General features: G+C 37.3%; 1 pseudogene; it reads left to right on the forward strand.

The window, feature by feature from the left end:
* The first annotated feature begins 584 nt into the window (after window positions 1–584).
* Window positions 585–1792, forward strand: LOC113915984 (annotated as a pseudogene).
* Window positions 1793–16301: the final 14509 nt, after the last annotated feature.

Here is a 16301-nt window from a genome sequence, read left to right on the forward strand (position 1 = left end):
TAAGAACATATATAGATAATGTTAATCCTGTTCCTCTAGAGTTGTAGTACTTTTTCTTAACATCCTTCTATGATCTGGGACTACTACCATTTGTGAAATCTCTTCAAGAAGACGTTTACTCTAAGAGACAAAACAGCTATGGTTTAAATATGCAAGCAGATCCACCCAAAAAATCTCATTCATAAAATAATGGTACTTTGCAACAAGTTCATTTGACTGTGGAAATTTGAAAAATGTGTTATTGCTTGGGTCATTTTAAAAACCATGATTTGAAAAAATATGGTGCAAGTTGTAAATCTTTCTAATTAAAAACCAGGCAAGCCCTTAGGTGGGAGTCACAGTGAGCTGCCCTGAATTTTTCCCAAGCCTAACAAAAGAAAGAAGGACTGGCCACTGCTTGTGCCTGCCAACTGTGCATTGTTCAAGGAATCAAAATAAAGAGGCAAAGGGGTCAAGGGTTAGGAGCTCATATTTCCACTCTACATGACCCCGTCTCGGGGCTGGGGTGCTCTTGTCATCTGTTTCTGAAGGTCTCTCAACACAAGAGTCTCCTCCACCCCTTTTGGGAAACTCCTGTGTAGACTATGCTGGTGATTAATGAAAAGGGCTCACAGGAGACCTTCTTAAAATGCTTTGGACAAAAGGGTCCTCAGCACAAAGGCTTCAGAAGAATACCTGCAGTTATTACTGTCTTGAGAATACAGTGGAAATATCTGTGTTTTCCACCAATCTACCTTTTTACAACATATCAAGTAACTTGATTAATGGTGTGCCACTTTCTATTCTTCTTAAAGGCTGTCACCAGAATACTTAAACTTTCACACTTTGTGTATTGCAGAATATTTGGTTGATTTTTATGTTATGTTCATTATTTTAAGGTCGTATTAGGTGACTACTGAGTTGAATTCTGAAATTCCACTTAGGCCACAAATATTGGAAAATTATAAATCATGTTCTAGCAAATAACATTTAGATGTATATGACAGTTTTTATCAAAATCTGAAAAAGTAGAACATAAATTGTTAACGCTATCCTTCTGATATAGCCATAGTAGGCACCTGAATAAAAACATACTTCATTAAAATCCAAACCTTGTAGGTTTTACAGACCGGACCCTGAGGCTTTGCGTTTTCTCTTTCGCAGCCAGCGCCGAGAGTGATAGGCATCTCTCGGGACAATTGGCACAAGCCCGCAAGACCGGGGGCAAGAGAAAGCCCTACCGCAAGGAGTGGAAGTATGACCTGGGATGCCCCGCTGCCAACGCTAAGATTGCGCTCCCCCCTCCCCGCTACCGCATGCACAGAGTCCGAGTCCGGGGAGGCAGTAAGAAGTACCGTGCCTTGAGGCTAGACGTGGGGAACTTCTCCTGGGGCTCTGAGTGTTATATGCGAAAAACAAGGATTATTGATGTTGTCTACAATGCATCCAACAACGAACTGGTCCGCACCAAGACCCTGGTGAAGAACTGTATTGTGCTCACTGACAGCACACCCTACCGACAGTGGTACGAGTCCCACTATGCACTGCCCCTGGGCCGCAAGAAGGGGGCCAAGCTGACGCCCGAGGCGGAAGAGGTTTTAAACAAAATATGATCGAAGAAAATTCAGAAGTATGATGAAAGAAAAAAGAATGCCAAAATCAGCAGTCTTCTGGAGAAGCAATTCCCCAGGACAAGCTTCTTGCGCGAATCGTTTCAAGACCAGGCCAGTGTGGCGGAGCAGATGGCTGTGTGCTAGAGGGCAAGGAGCTAGAGTTCTATTGGAAGAAAATCAGAGCCCAGAAAGGCAAATAAATCTTCCTCCTATCTTCGGTCATGTAATAAAGGTGTTTATTGCCCTGTAAAAAAAAAAAAAATCCAAACCTTGTAATTATCACATTTGCACTGGCTGCTTTGCTAGAAATTTCTCAAAAGATTATGAGACATATTAATGAAAATCCAAAGGTGATTTTAAAAGATTCCACCCCCCCCCAAATACTTACAAGACAGTAAAATTAAACATGCTGTGGCTATTATTTTTGCCATTGGTTCAGGACAGTGAAATAAGACGTAGGCTCTAGTTCTAAGAGCTATCAGGGGTCCAATTTCTGGAAACCCTAATGTCTAATGCCTAACCCACAACTGTACTGATGAGGACAGTGTTTCACCAATTCCGCACTGTTCGCACTAATGAGCCTGCAGAAAACTAGGAATTATCAGTTAAAGCTGCTGTTAAGCTGCTCCCCTCACAGTATATCAGCTCCACGACTTTCTTACTATCCTACAATTCAATATAGCATCCCTCGAAACAGTCGGCTTCTAGTTAACATAGAAATTTGTTGTGAAAGAAGGAAGACAACGAGGAGAGGCCATATTTGTCTAGGACCATGAGTGTAAGATGCCTCCAATGAAATAGCGCATTCTATCAAATAGCATCCCTGTACTCTGTCTGCATGGGATTTGATAGGAATCTACTTTGGACCAAATGCTTCCTTTCTTCCCATTTTCTGTGCTTACTCGCTTTTCAGAGCAAAAGGAGTTCAGATCTCCTAACCGCTGAAGTGTAAATCACAACTATGGGACTATTGAGACGATTTTGACCAAACTGCGTAGAAGCAAGAAAAAGAGAGTAGAAACACCTCTTTTCATTAAATTTCATTACATTTCCACTTAGATAACTAGGAACAGGGCAGCTTTTTTTCCTGTTTTATCGAAGTGTTTAACCTCCAAAATAGCCACGGCTGTGGAGAAGTAATGTCTGAGCTTCCAGGGTCCAGTCACACTTTCTGGATAAACTAAATTATGATTACAGGATAGCCTTTGATGCTGAGAGCTACACTGCAAATTTTCAGGTTGCTGAAAAACCGATGCAAAGGCAAGGGTTAACACAGCACGTATGTACAAGGAGAGGGAAACAAAGGAAAACATTTTTTTTTTTTCAAAACGGGTACGAGGTCTCTTTGCTTATTTCCAGGAACAGTCAGCCAGATTTAAAGTTTCAACTCATGTCCTTCTCTTGCTCTGAAATGATTCTTCGATCACATCCAGCCAAGGTGGCCTTCTCTGCCACCCCTCCCCCGCCCACACCCACACCTGTACCTCTCACTGTCTTGTCTTTCCACCAGGTTAAGGAAGTGGCAGGGTGGTAGGAGGGGAAGGAACCTGACCTAGTGCTGAAATATGACTCTCTCATTTACCAGCTCTGTGAGCACAAATTCCTTAACCTCTCTGTGCTCTGTTTCTTCACATGTCAAATGGAGATCTGAATAGTACCTACCTGAAGTCTTGATAAGCGGACTAAATTGTGAATTTATGTCAAGTAGGGAACATGGTAAGCAGTGAATTATAACTAGAGCCATTTGCATGCAGGTGCCTCCCACATATGCTCCTTGAAGGCAGGGGCCAAGTTTTTCTTTTCAAAGAATCCCTGAGTTGCCTTGTTTTTAGCGTGCAGTGGTCATAGCTCTCAAATGAACACCGAATGAAGGAAAAAATAAAGGGGCAAGGATGGCAAAGGTTAAGGTTTTAGCGCCTGATGACATTTGATGCTCTCAGTTGCACAGAATTTTTGCTCTGCTCTCCCACCTTTGCTTCCATTTCTCCGTGGCTTCTACCCGGAATTCACTTCCAACCTGTCTGCAGCCTGAACCTGAAGGTGGAGCACAACTTTCGAAGTCGATAGGTCCTTCCAGAAAGAGAGGAGGGATGATAGGTGGGAATTCACATCAGGAATATATGTCCCAAGTGTGTTTCTATATGAATTTCAATATGAAAACCTGCAACGTTTTCAAGATCTTGGAACTGATGCTCTGTGATATTTGTGTCAGGACAAAGAATTTTACTTCAAACATAAACTTTAAATTTGGAAACTAAATCACTTGTTTCTTAGGAACAAGGGGATAAGACTTTGCAGAGAGAGAGAGAGGGCCAAGTGCTTTTCACCTCCAGAGATGATCTCTAATTCTGCCAGAGAAGTGATTATATGGATAAGTTTAACTTTGGAAATAGACATAATACCAGGCCCAGATCTTTATGTGGGGGCTTCTGTTGGCAGTCACTCACCTCACCTTTATCAGTGAACCTTATCATATTTGCGTGTCATAATCACTGCCTTGACAGAATTAGATAAGCACCTGTAAAGATTTTTAAACGACATTTGCTCCCTTTATCTACAAACTGTCAGCACCTTTGCCTTTAAGCATGCTTGCCTTGCACAATATAGGTTACTAGTTCGAAGATTTGAATTAGTAGGTTGTTAAAAATGTCAGTAACTCAAGTTACTGAAAATGCACCATTTTCACTGCATAAGCTCGGGTTGGCTGCCACTGGCCACAGGAGATAATAAACAAATGTGTTCCTAGAGATGGCCTTCAATTTTAAAGTGCTGGCCCCAGCAAAATTCCCAGCTTCGTGTATTCATGGTAATTGATGTCAACAATTAAGGAAGACCATGATAATTAGGTGACCAGCGACTAGGCTTATTTGAGGTGTAAACAGAATATCTTTCGTGAACTCCAGATTGACTTCCCACTTTGCAAACATTAGCCCCTATTTACTTGCTAGCCTTTATAACATAAACATTGCTGTATCATACTATTAAAAGGAGTTCTCTGCTCAGGAAACTCAAGGTAATATCATCTAGCATTTTGACATTCTCCCAAAGAATTAGTGCCTAGGGGAGGCAAACAGAACATTAGTGAGGATTAATAGAATTTTTGAGTGAGCCTTCTTTTTCCCCCCTCCTCTCTCTATCCCAGCTTTTCTGTGTTAACCTTCAAATTATTTGAGCGTGTTTCTTTGTGGGTTGAATTATTAAAGGTGGTGTATTTTTCAGTATCTAGCCAGTAGATTGTTCATGATGGCTTCACATTTTTTTTCCAATAGCCGCAGTATATTTAAATTTCTAGATTTTAATATTGTTATGCTCTAAACTTGGTTTAAATTCCAAGCAGTTATGAGATGATATGATATGTCTTCTCAAAAAAATATATTCTCTCCAGGTACATTGATTTAGTAGTTTTGCTGACTCTCTCAGAGGGCACTTAAACCATCATCGAACATCTTTGGGATTTGATAAGAGATAGATTAAAAAACTCTTAAAAAGAAGTTTTCTTTCACCTCACAAATGGTGTGATGTTTTGCGAGTAACTTGTCCGTGTCTGCATCTAAGATTTCATGGACTTGAGCCAGGTGATTCTGTGAGTTGCTTCCACGCTGGGGTCATATTAGACACTGTAGTAGATGGGAAGTCTGAGACCCTACCTCTTGTGATTTCAGTGGAGCTCCATAATTGAAATTGGAGGGAAGGATGGGCTTGAGGGTGAAGCATTTTACGTGCCATAAAGTTCTCTGCATAAAAAGCATCAGATATAAAATAAAGCCTATAGACCACACCGTTCAGATGAGGCTTCCCTCTCCAACAGTAATAGCTATTTCTTAAACCTCAAACGGCAATGTCAGGCACACTCCAATTCCAGACCTTATGCAAAGTGGCCATCAAGTGGATTGAATAAACATGCTTCTGAAGCATTTTTAAGAATTACGTAAGGTGAAATCACTGTCATGGTCTCTGCTTTCATTAAAATAAAAATGCTTTTATTTTTTGCTTATTAATATGGTCACATTCTGAAGATCCTTTTTATGGTTGCAAATTGCTCAGAAAACCAGCGATATTCCAAAATATTTTTAAGGATTCTTGTCTAAAGATATCAATTCTTGCCCGTAGTTAACAGTTCTATCAGGTATCTCCCTACTTTTTCTCACGCTAATGAGACTGGTGGAATTGTTTTCCTAATTTAATTCAGCCCAGCCACACCAATGCAATCGTCTGATTCCCAGGTCTTTCAGTTAGCTGTGGAACTGAAGTTCTTGGTTAAGTTGAAACTATTATACACATAAGTTGCCATAAATAATGATTCATTGAGAAGAATGTGGGTCATAAACATAAAGAATATAATATAAAAGATAGTTTCAAACATATGTTGCATCATTTCTGTTCAAATAGTCTGGATAGCCTGTTAAGATGCTCCAACTTCCTGTAATAGAGAGTGAAAAGAACATTTTTCTACAAAATGTGTCCCTCTTGGTTATTTAATGTAGCAGAACAATAGCAAAATAAAATACCAGCAGAATATCTGATAATTTTTTATTGAGGAAACAGGGAAGTTAGGATGAAATGTAGGACTCTTCAAGTTAACAGGAAAATACACTTACAGCTTTCAGGCCCACCTCAAGATCCTTTAACATTTATCAAAAAATCTCTTCAATTTTCAAAGGCCCTCTAAAGACCTTCTGGGACTATAAACAAAGGCTATATTGTATCCTTGGCTGAAGCTTGTTAAGTGGTTCATGAATAATACTAAATGCATCCTCCCCATAAATCTCCTTGATGTAGGACCACTGTTATCCAGCCACAAACTTTACTGACATCCATCATAAACTCGGAGATGGGAAATTTGCCATATGCATCCAAACAACTGCTTCCAATGTCCCATCCATGTGATTCTCTTGAACGCATGAAGTCAGAGAAAAGAGAAATACTGACACTTTTTTTTAGTGCAATGTATTGAAAACACTTCTAATATTCTTTGCACTGATCTTTCAGAACAATAATTTAAGGTGATGAATAATCAGAACTTATATTTTCAATAGCACTTCAGAGTAACTGGAAAGAATTGAGGGTTGTGAAGATTATTTTAGATTCTGGACATTTATTTTTTAACCTTTTTTTTTAAAAAAAAGAAACTCACAAATAATGTCTTTAGATATCTGTGTAAGGTGGCAACAACTTGGAGGTGTTTCTTCTAATGAGTAACCTATTTTTGACGATCTATTTGTGACACAAAACAAAACAAACAAACAAACAAACAAACAAAAAAACAAAAGAAGAAGAAATGGATGGCAAGTAGAACTTGATGCATCTCAGTGATGTTCCCTGTAGAGAGGAAGAGGAAATCTAGGAAGAAATCACCTGTTTAGAGTCCTTCTATGGTTGGAGGATTTAGTGGGAAGTTCTGTGTCCCTTGAAGGAGCATTACTCACCTTTTTTTTTTTTTTAAAGTATACTTATCACGTAAAACTACATCATTTCAACAAGGAAAAGATATATATACTATCTCACAATGGACTCTTGATTCTCAGGGTAAGCATAAGCAAACTTGGACAATTTCAATAGTCAAAGAAGTGAAAGACCATGTAAAATGTGTTTCATCCACTGTCCTGTGATTTAGATCTACTAGGAAAATATTGTAATTCCTACAGTAATGATTTAGTGATGTCCTTGTTCTTTCCAGGAACTATGGATAAAGTTAAATTTGCTCTTCAGTTTGTTAATGCTTGCATAGAGAATGTGACTTTCTGAATGCCCCAGTCTTAGTACCTCTTCACAGTGACTGTAAATCCAGCTATGGTTATTTATGTAGACAGGTGCATATCAGCCTCCAGTTATATATGCATATACATTTTAATTCTTCTGGAAGTCAGTAGCTTGTCTGTTTTCCATGTACTATAGGCTAATTATATATAACTTTATAATATAACTATAATGAAGAAGCCTTCAACACTTAGTAGGTTCTTAATGTAAAAACTGAAAATGACAATTAAGATGAAAAAGACCCAGGACCCAACTGGAGTCAGCTGTGCTAAACCCCATCTCAGCAAATCAAGACTTGGTATCTAATGTAATTGGAGTTTCAACCTCTCCCAGGAATATTATCTTAAAGCAGTCAATCTGAAATTTCCTGGTCAAAAGTAGTGAGGTAACCTGCCTGACAGACCCCTTCTGTCCCCCCAAAAGATGAGGCTTACCTCGTCTTGGCCCCTTCTGCTTATTAAAGTCTTCCACTTTGGACAGCTCTTTGGATCTCCTCTCAATTTGCTAGATGGGATGCTACCCAATTCATGAATTGTTGAATAAAGCCAATTTGATCTTGAAATTTACTCAGTTAAAATATGTTTCTGATACTAGTATAGATCAAGAATATTAGATTAACCAACTGAAAGTTATTTTATTGCTGGTAAGTGTTTCTAGACCTGGAGTTTGGGAGATTCAGGTGGAACTATATAATAACACATTTAAAACATGGAAATATTATTGTTGTTGTTATTGTTGTTGTTTATTGTTCACTAAGAGAATTTACAAATGCTAAATGCCAAAACAGTGTTTATTTGAATAGGTGGATGGTAGAGGAATAGTCTTAGTTCAGTGGCAAATAATTCCTAGATATATTCCCTCACATTAGCCATGGGTAATGATTAGTACTTAGTTTGAATTACAAATCTGTAGTGTTTATATAATTCTATATAACAAAAATATGTTGTAGAAGATTGAATACTTTTGTGTTTAATCAAATACTTTATAGAATTATAAATTAAATTAAATAAGTTATAGAACCATAAAATAAGGACCCATAATTATACCCTCCAGTCCACTTCCTCCAAAAAATAAAATAAAATAAAATAAAATAAAATAAATAAAATAAAATAAGACAAAATAAAATAAGTGAATAAAACTCATTCAGGGGAAGTCTTCCAAACTTATGCTCATGGGCAATGGAGGTCATATTTTGCATCATTGACCAAGTATGTCAAACTTGACATGCAATGTCAACTGCATTCCAAAAGAAACGAATATTCTGTTGATACAGCTGTAGCAGGATATGCTTTTCTTCCTACAGAAGCAATTGTCTCTATTGAAAATAATGAATCTATGGGAGATAATATCCCCAACAACTTGAGGTTTATCCAGCATATATCTAAATATTAACAAAATAAAAATGAACTATTTGCTTACTATATTTGTCCTCTTAATATTTCATGTGAATTCATATACATGGCTGAGTACATTACATTTGCCTTGAAGCCTTTGGTTGATTATTTGCCTGGAAGTGGTGATGATGTCATTAAGAGCTCTATAACCGAACAGCATTTATGTCCCATTAAAATAGGCTAATATTGGCACTTAGAAAGTTTTCATTGTCCTAGAGCAGGGGATGGTAAGTTTTTCTGCAAAGGCCCAGATAGTAAATATTGTAGGCTCCATCTAGTCTCCATGGCAACTATAACTTCTGTTCTAGCCTAAGGGCAGTCATAGACAATACATATATGTAGGAGTGCGACCCTACTCCAATATACCCTTATCTATGGACATTGAAATTTATATCTCACACAATTTTCACATGTCACAAAATATTATTCTTCCTTCAGTTTTTTTCCCCAACCATTTGAAAATGTGAAAAGCAGTTACAGCTGATGGGATGCACAAAACAAAAGCAGGCAGTGGGGCTGGATTTGGCCAGCTGGATTTTGGTCACAGTTTGCCCATCCCTCTTCTAGAGGAACATTTGGACAGACATTTACTCCACAATTTGGTTCATTATATGCTATTTTTGGTGCAATATTTTGTTCCTCTTGAAGAATCAGGTTTATATATTTCTCCATACTGAATATCAGAGATTAATATTTTTATTTTGAAGATGGGGAATGAAGAAGACAAGCAGTGAAGAAGTGAGGAGCTAAGCTCTTTGCACTAAAAAACCAAGAAGGCAGAGTCACTTGAATTTTGTTTTTTCAAAGGAAAGTTCTTTTGTGACATTTGACAGTGTCTCAATAATGATGTTGCAACGTTGAGACTCTCTGGAGAAATGCAATAGTGACACCCTCTCTAATATGTTCATTACTGTGTTACTTTTGCTAAGAAAATTAACATAATCTGAATAAAATTAAGACTAGTAGTCAGCATATAATTTCTGAAGGTGTAAAATTTAAGTAAAAGTTTATTTTCTCAAAATACCATTAAAAGATGATAAATATGTTCATATGAAAGAGGTTCTTAATAATCATGTATAATTATCATGAGCATTAAAATTTACATTAACTGTAGAAGGAATTTTTAATTCTGTGACCTTAGGCAAGTTACTTAACTTCATTAAGCCTCAGTTTATTCCTACAGAAAATGGGTACAATTTTACTTACCACCTAGGGTTTTTTCCAATGTTTAATTAGGTAATGCATTTAAAATGTTTAGTATAGTTGTAACTTGGAAAGAATAAATGTTCAATAAATGTTAGTAACTATTATAAATACCAAGGTTTATTTCTTAGTTTTATTTTTTAATTTATTTTTTAATTTTTAGCATTGTATTTGAAAATAATGCATGGGAATAATAAAACTGTTATATTCAGTTTTACAATATTTGCATATCCTTCTTCACACCAAAAGTCTTAGCCTGTAGAGGAAGCTACTTGTAATAATTGTAACTGTTTTTCAGTGATTAATTCCTTTTCTCTAAATGATGTGATGGTATTACTATTTATTGATTTATTAATTTTGTACAATATCTATAAACCTCATATTAAAATGGGTAAGGATCTAACTCACTGAAACAACTCTCACCTCCTCTCTTCCTGATTTTAAAACATCAACTACCTTTCTCTTCTTTTTTTCCTTTCCTCCTCCTCTTCTTCCTCCTCCTCTATTTCTTTCAATTTTTTTCAGAAACTATCTAGATATGTACTTATTCTTCTCTATAACAAGTACACTTAGAAGAATCATTGCCAACCTAAAGATACATATCAGAATCACTTCTGAAGCATTAAAAACTACAGTTATCAATCAATCAGAATCTTCAGGGATTGAGAACAGGTACATCTACTTTTACAAAAAAAGTAGATTGAATAAATCATTTATTTTGAACTTAGTAATACTTTTTAATATGTAGAATGAAATATTTCTTTAGCTCAGGAAAGTTTTCTTCTATTATGTCATCAATTGTTTTGTCTGTTTTCATAATTTTTTCCCTCTGAAATACTTATAATTTTAAGCTTGTCTCCCTATTCTCTCTCCTTCAAATCTATTCCCTCCATTCTCCCTCCTCCAAATCTTCTTTCTTAGTTCTGATTTCTGTACTTTTCTTTAATTTTACTAATGACAGTACACTCAGCTCTGTATTTTTTTACTTGAAGATGACGACACTGATGGGATTGTTTTCTTTTTGTGAAAAGCTAAATTATAATTTATAGTATATAACTAATATTAAATTATACTTAAGGTTTGTTTTGTCACTGTACCTGCCATATAATAATCCCACATTTGATTGAGACTCTATCAATAAAACCTATAGTATCTGAAAACTTTTTACATAGCAGAATGGAGGTGGTATGATGGTATCTTATCTTTCATCATGAGTTAGTATGTACAGAAGTAACTGGGGAGGCTTGAGCCAAGACTGCCAGGAAGTTAAACCTTCCAGGGATTTGTGAGCCCCTTTAGAAGGTATTCACCTTTTGGGAAGAGAGAGACCAAGCATAAATGGATTTGTCATGAAAGGCTGTAGAAAATGGCGGTATTTAGTTTATACTGTCTTGCTTCACCGACTATCCCAATTGATTTCCTCATGGATCATGAGGAAGTGTTTCCTCATGAGGATCATGTTTCCTTCTTCCCCAATATATGCACCATTTGCCACTAAGGCACTTCAGCTAAAACCATAATAAATGGAGGCTGTAACTATTAACTTTTTAAGATTTTTAAAGCACAGAACTCAACGTGTTCAACGCACTGAAATTCAAATGGGGGAAAGAATGACTGATGTCACTTTGGTATGAAACATCATTGTAGGTTTCAGAATACATAGGTAGGTTCCAGAATACATAATATGGCCTTGGCATATGAGTGACTTATTAGAGTTTTTATGGCCTTGGGACCCAGCACCCAAGGCTCTTTCAGTGATGATACTCTGTGGTCAAACCATAGCTATTTTAGCTTTTGTAGAGGCAGTCCTCTCAGCAATAAATATTGGTAGTTTCAATGTAGACCTTGGCATCACCAACTTCTGGGGCAGCTTTGGCATCTTGATCATCCCTGGCAAAAGATCATGAATCAGTGTTCAAATTTAACTAAGAACAGATCATAATGTCATCTGAGGCACAGGAGACAAAGAACTTCACAAATAAATGAATGAAGATTTGAATGGAGATTGGGAACTTCCTAAAAAAGAGGTAGGATGCATAGTCAGAGCAATAGTATTTATTTTCTCAATAACATGAGATCACATTTCTGTGTATTTGAGATTGGCCTGCTTAACGCATGTGGAAGATGTCAGATTTGGAATAAAGGACATTAAAGACCAAAAAGGCATGAGCTTGTGAAATTCATGAGACTCTCTGGCTTAGGAAAATAATCGTCAATAATCAATAAGCCCCAATTTTCCAGATATAAACACTGTGCTTACAGTAGCTTACAAAAACAACTGAAATTCTCCACAGTTCAGACTCAGAGCCTAATTCTGCTTATACTAGAGGCAGACAGGGGAGTCCTGCAGGAAGCCTGGGGACTGGTAGCCCATAAAGGTTTGGCTGGTTTTGATGAAAATTAGTGTGATATGATACACAGATGAAAGAGCAAATGGGTTTTCTTTACTTGATGAAAGCAGTGAATTCTGAAATTATGCACAGCAGGTACAGATGGAAGATACTGCACAGATATCACACATAGTTTTTATGCCAAAACATTTGTTTTATCTTTTTACCTCATAGCCTTTTTGTGGGGAGAGGAAGAGCAAAAAGTGAGCATATTAATCTAAATAAGGAGACCTTCTTTTATAGGGAAAAGTAAATGATAAATCATGCTGCTTATTCTTCCTTCATCCATGTGTTCAATGTTTATTGAGTCCCTACTATGTGCTGGCTGGCCATTGTGTCACAGCAGATTTCTAACTTTCCTCCATTGACTAAAATAGAATCGTGTGATCCGGGTCATTTCTAGGTAATATTGGGAAGCAAGTGAATGTTCTGCAGACTTTGCTTTTCCCTCTCCTGAGACTCTGCCTCTTCCATTCCCAGAATTAGCATTCATTGATTCTACCTGCTAGCACTTTACTCTCTCCTTTCAATTATAATTTCTTTTAAGCATCAGCATATTAAGGCTTAAGTCAGAAATCCAATGCTAACATAAACCAGTAAGACAATGTGTGTGTGTATGTGTCTGGAAAAATGTTTTGGAGTGAGAGTTGTACTTGAAGGCCCACAGATCACACAATGTTGGTGCCATTCTCTAGACCTCCAAAACCAAATTTGTGTACCCTTCTTTGAGATCCTTGGGGAAAGAAACCATTTGTATTTCCTTGGCCTCTCCATAGTAGATAATAAATCTTTTCTAGAATGAGTTAGACACTTTAATTTATTCGTTCATTCAATAGCTGAGTACTTTACATTGTTCTAGGGGTTTGGGATATTGGAATGAACAAATTAGACAACAAAAAAAAATCTCTGTTCTCATAGAGCTTACATTCTAGTGAAGGGCAGAGAGATGACAGTAAGAGTAAACATCATAAAGTAAATTATAGAGTTTGTAGTAATGTAATAATTTTCAAGTTAAAAAAATAGAACAGCAAAAGGAAATTTGGGAATGCTGAGGGGTAGGAAAATTACAATTTTAAGTAGAATGAGAGTAAACCTCATTGAAGAGGCAACATTTGAGCAAATACTTGAAGGAAGTGAGGAAATTAGCCACTTGGCTATTTAGGGAAGAGGGCTCTAGATAGAGATAGAGTGTGTGCAATGGCCTGAGGTGGAAAGTATGTGGCGTATTCCAGGAACAACAAAGAGGCCAGTAGATAAGGAGCAGAATAAGCAAAGGGAAGAGAAGTAGGTGTTGAGCTCAGAGGGACCATAGTGTGTGGTGCCTTGTGAGACACTGTAAAACTTCAGTTTTTATTCTGATTAAAATGGAGAGCCATTGCAGGGCTTTGAGTGAAATGATTTAGTTATCACTTTAAGGGATCTCTCTGGCTGCCGGGGCAAGAGTGAGAACAGAGACCCATGAGAGACAAATTCAGTAACTGAAGAGTAAGTTTCTTTGTTTTGTTTGCTTTAAATGGAAAGCTCTGATTCTCTCCTATAGAATCTCCCCATCTCAATTAACCTCTACAGCGAGATTATCGTTACTTCTCTGTAGGCATAGATTTGATGAACCCTGTGCTTGAGGGCAGTGAGGGCATCCATCTCAAGGGAAGGGAAGAGCACAGAAGGGCAAAATAGGTAGTAACCATTTACTGCACTGGACTCTGCTTCCTTGTTCTTGCTTTAGAAACACCAGGGAATCCATAACAACAATAGCACAATAATAATATTCCTGGGCCCCAAACCGAAATAATTAAATTAGAATCCTGTTTGAGGCTCAGCCATTAGTTCATTTTAGAAGCTCCCCACATGATTCCCACATGCAGTCCAGACTCCTAGTCACAGCTACACATTTGAGACTCTAGAAATCCATCTTCTATGTATGATTTCCAAGATTACTCCAGGCATTTCTATTCATTTTCAACCAATGGGAAGGAAAAAGGAACAGCATGTCCAGGGCTTTTAAGCAGAAGTTCTGCTTGCTTCTTTTTCACATTTCATTAATGAAAAATTAATTTTTTGCTCATACCCAGTCAGAGGGGAGGCTGGGAATTATAGTTGAATCAGGCATCCATATGGGGACAGTTGTGTGTTGACCCACATAAGCGTTTGCCGTATGATCTCAATATCACAAGGGGGAATATAAGTTTGGGAACTACTTGATATGGGCCATTTTTTTTGACCCAGCCAGTTATACATAAAAACTGAAGCTTGTAAAAGCTGAGAAACTGAGGCACTTGAATTCTAATTTTCCTTTCTTATCCATTCTGTGTCGAAGTACTATTTGAAGGGAAATGGAGTTGACTATGAACATAAGCATAACAATATAAGAATTTCCTCAGTGGATTGTTTCCATAGTTTCTATAACTGACACTGACAAAAAAAAAAAAAAAAAAAAAGCCTGGAGTAAGGGAGGGAAAGTGGGGAGGTCATAGGATGGTGTCCTGTTGTACTGATAACTTAGGCTTGTTAAATACATAACCTGTTCAATTTCCCCTCTACTAGAGATCCATCACTGTGGTTTTTCTTAAATGCAGTGGGTTAGAAATAGAGCATCATGATCTGACTCTGCTGTTTCAATTGTCTATTAGAAACAGTAATTGTTAGACAAGAAGGCTGGAGATTTCATGCACAGTCATTGGGTGTCCTGACAGTCAGTGGCAGCAAGACAATTGGATATTGGCGTGGGGAATGTCACGCTGGGTGAATGATAGCCCTCCCTGTATTTGCCTAGCATACAACAAGCACAAAGCAACACTCTGGACGCAAGTGAAGAAAGGGAGGAAAGAAAGAGAGAAAGAGAAAACTAATTTTCCATTGTGGAATAGCCAACTTGAGGTATGAGGATCTGAAAAAAGCCTGTTCATATCAGTTCAGGGTGATTATACAATTAGGAGCAAACAACTCTCACAATCCAAAACTCACAGCTGCTTCTTTTGAACCTATGATTGTAACAATTGCTCTCTTAATGAGAGAGATTAATTAACTTTCCCAAGGTCGCATAGATTCGTATGTAAGACTGGCAACTTCATCAGACTTTGTCTTTTAATCTTGCTTGATTAATTTTATTTTATTCTCTCACTTTCCCTGGTTCTCCAACTTCTCTTTCCTACTAGATATTAAGTTGCATTGACTGCAAGAACTCGAGCATTGCTGCTCACAATTCTTTTTGTATAATGAACCCAGATAATGTTTTTCAAATAAATGCATGAAAATGAAATAATATATAAAGAAGTTCCTCTCATTTTCATACAAACCAGAATATATCCTTTAATAACACTCTATTCTTACAAAATAGCATATCGAATTGTGGGAAATTTTAGAAAGTGTTTCCCCCAGGAGTAGTCAGGTTATCTCTTTCGGGTTCATTGCTTCAGCAAATATTTTCCCATTGATTCAGAACTTCTCTTTTCTTCAGCTGGGTGAAAAATGGCTTGATTAGAACTAAATGGGTGCAATTCTCCCTAATGTAACTGGGTTTAACATCTGCTGTCATTTATTTTTCTTACTAAATTGTAACAGGTGAGGCAGGCTGGAAGCTTAGTGGTAGAGTTACTTTATAGAGACAGGCCAATTCCCAGTCTAATGCCAAACTACACTGGGTGTAGAAAAGCTAAGTTAAGCTTTAGGATTTCAATGGATATCAGGGTAGTCTATGACACTGGTCATCTCAAGGACTACTGAAACATAGCCATGATGTTTTAGAATATTTTCTGGCATTTTAGGTAGAGACTTTTATGGGTAGCTGTTCTAGTTCAAATGGGTTGGGGTAGGGGTAGGGGTAGGGGAGAGGGTTTTTGTCCATTTATTTTTTCAGTGATATATCCCTAATACACAGAAGAGAGTCAGGAATATAGTAGGTACTCCAAAAATATCATCTGTTGATTTAATGCCCAAATCACATGTGGATCACTTCTACCTCCATG

The sequence above is a fragment of the Zalophus californianus genome, chromosome 1 (genome assembly GCF_009762305.2).
Source record: "Zalophus californianus isolate mZalCal1 chromosome 1, mZalCal1.pri.v2, whole genome shotgun sequence".
NCBI classification, from domain to species: Eukaryota; Metazoa; Chordata; class Mammalia; order Carnivora; family Otariidae; genus Zalophus; species Zalophus californianus.